This window comes from Tachyglossus aculeatus, chromosome 14, assembly GCF_015852505.1.
Source record: "Tachyglossus aculeatus isolate mTacAcu1 chromosome 14, mTacAcu1.pri, whole genome shotgun sequence".
In the NCBI taxonomy this organism is placed as follows: Eukaryota; Metazoa; Chordata; class Mammalia; order Monotremata; family Tachyglossidae; genus Tachyglossus; species Tachyglossus aculeatus.
The window spans coordinates 34,467,595-34,470,619 of record NC_052079.1 but is presented as its reverse complement, the minus strand read 5'-3'; the positions used below and the strand labels follow the sequence as shown (position 1 = coordinate 34,470,619).

The 3,025-nt window shown below is 44.3% G+C and overlaps 1 non-coding gene across 1 annotated transcript; it reads left to right on the top strand.

Annotated features, from left to right (window-relative positions):
- Positions 1-1,578: 1,578 nt before the first annotated feature.
- TRNAG-GCC lies at positions 1,579-1,649 on the top strand. Its single transcript has one exon. It is a non-coding gene; the product is annotated as a tRNA-Gly (tRNA).
- The last annotated feature ends 1,376 nt before the right edge of the window (positions 1,650-3,025 follow it).

Sequence of the window (3,025 nt, the reverse complement as noted above, 5' to 3'; positions counted from 1 at the left end):
GGGTGGGAAGGTAAGGAGTTCGGTTTTGAACAGAGTTCTGTACAATACAACAGAATTTTTTTGACATGTTCCCTTTTTCAAAAAATACCAGTGATGATAGTACAAGGACACAATGGTCCCATCATCTTCAGGAAGATGGTCGAAACTACAAACAAAACAGCATAAGAGAAGGGAATTTGTATGACAGAAAACAGCCATCAAGAGGATGAGGAGGACCCTTCTCCCTCCCTCGATGGCCATATGAAAATACTGTCAAGCACAGTCACCCGAACTGATGGTACCGCTTGTAGGAACGGCTAAAGAAACACTTCCAAAATATTCAGGCACCTCAGAAATACCGCCAAGAGTGCAGTGAAGATGGGAAGATCTGCCTCAGGATCAGAATCAGGGTGGGGTGTCCTCCCACTCGGTAGGATGAGGAAACCAACAATAATGATAATGATCATTATAAAAATAATATTGAAGTACTTACTATGTAACAAGCACGGCACTGAGCACTGGGGTTGATACAGAATAATCAGGTCACACAATCCCTGTTATGTCCCATAGACATAACCGTTTAAGAAGGGTGGAAAATGGGTACAAAAATCCCCATTTTACAGATGAGGAGACTGAGGAACGAAGAAATGAAGTGGCTTTCCCAAAGTCACACAGCACTTGAGTGGCACGGCCAGGATTAGAATTCAGGTCCTCTGACTCTGAGGCGTGGGCTCCTTCCATTGGCGGAGGGCCCTGGTGGGAGGGTCAAGATGCAGTACATCGGATTCTGACCACTTAATGTGCTGATTTGTATTTTGGGTAAACTATGTGGGGATGGAAGTGTGGGGTGAGTCTCAGCTTATTTGGGGTTCTTTCATTCATTCCTTCCAATTTATTGGGACTTGGTGTGTACAGAGCACTGTACTAAGCACTTGGGAGAGTACAGTACAATAAACAGACACAGTCCCTGCACATAACATACTTACAGTCTAGAGGTTCTCTTAGTTCTCCCACTATGGAGATAATAATAATAATAATAATGGCATTTATTAAGCGCTTACTATGTGCAAAGCACTGTTCTAAGCACTGGGGAGGTTACAAGGTGATCAGGTTGTCCCATGTGGGGCTCACAGTCTTCATTCCCATTGTACAGATGAGGGAACTGAGGCACAGAGAAGTGAAGTGACTTGCCCAAAGTCACACAGCTGACAAGTGGTGGAGCTGGGATTTGAACCCGTGACCTCTGACTCCAAAGCCCGGGCTCTTTCCTCTGAGCCACCCTGCTTTTGGTTGGACCATATGAACAACTGGATGTGCAAGAACTTAAAATCAAGTAGGTAGGGCAGTTCCATCCTGCAACTACATTTTGCCCATTTTGGGGGGAAGAGCTTTAGAAGTTCCTTTGTAGGTGACTGTTTTTAGAAGAGACTCTGGGAGCCACTAGGCAGCTCTTTAAGTACTAATGAGAATTACTATTGCTATCATTGATAACACTACTGAGGATTGGATTTTAGAAGTTTGAGAAGAAAGGATACCATGAAAGTGAAATTATTTTCTACAAGCACCAGCCTGGGAAAATGCTTGAGGAGATAGATGTGAGCACTGGTGGTTCAGTGGTAGAATTCTCGCCTGCCACGCGGGAGGCCCGGGTTCGATTCTCCGCCAATGCAACAACTGTTAGAGAAGCAGCGTGGTTTAGTGGAAAGAGCCCGGGCTTGGGAGTCAGAAGCTGTGGGTTCTAATCCCGGTTCCGCCACTTAACAGCTGCGTGACTTTGGTCAAGTCACAACTTCTCTGGGTCTCAGTTACCTCATCTGAATAATGGGGATTAAGACTGTGAGCCCCACGTGGGAGAACCCGATTACCTCGTATCTACCCCAGTGCTTAGAATGGTGCTTGGCACATAGTAAGCGCCTAACAAATACCGTCATTATTATTATTATCATTATTATAAAGTAAATTGCGATAAAACCCATTACTGATGTAACCTCACCCTGTAATCTTACCCCTGGCCTGTAATGCCCTCCCTGATCACATCCTCCAAACTAGCTCTCTTCCCCTCTTCAAAGCCCTATGGAGAGCTCACCTCCTCCAGAAGGCCTTCCTAGACTGAGCCCCCCTTTTCCTCTGCTCCTCCTCCCCTCCCCATAGCCCCTACCCCCTCTCTATTCTATCCCTTTCCCCGCCCCACAGCACTTGTGTATATTTGTACATATTTATTACTCTATTTTATTAATAAAGTGCATATACCTATAATTCTATTTATCTATTTTGATGCTATTGATGCCTGTCTACTTTTTTTAATTTTGTTGTCTGTCTCCCCCTTCTAGACTGTGAGCCCATTGTTGGGTAGGGATTGTCTCTATCTGTTGCCGAATTATACTTTCCAAGCGCTTAGTACAGTGCTCCACACACAGTAAGCGCTAAGTAAATATGACGGAATGAATGAATGAATCTTACATGAAAAGTACAAGTAAGCTGACACCACTGTTCAACCAATTCTCGAGAGAAAATTTGCACAAGACCCCGATACATGCCATTTTAACCTCATGGAAGTAGGTGAAGAAGATTGTCCCAATTATCTCAAATACATGGCATGATTCCAAAAATTCTGAAAAAGATGTCTCAAAAGATCAGATCGCTGTTGTGAAAATGTCCACAATCATCCACTGAGCCTTCAGCATAATTATCGTGGTATCTGCTAAGCGTTTGCTATGTTCAGAGCACTAGACACTGGATTAGATGCAAGATAATCAGGTTCCACACGGGACTCGCAATCTAAGTAGGAGGTACTGAAACACCATGTTGCAGATGAGAGGGTTGAGGCACAGAGAGGTTAAGTTACTTGCCCAAAGTCACATAGCAAGCAGATGGGGGAGCTGAGATAAAAATCCAGGCCCTCTGACTTCTAGTCCCGGGCTCTTTCCACTAGGCCTCAGCCAAACCCACCTTGAGAAAGGAGAAAAGAAGAAATGAGTAGCTTATTTCACCAAGCTGAAGCTAAAATGAAAAAGTTTCTACTTTGCCTTTGGCACATAGGAAACTT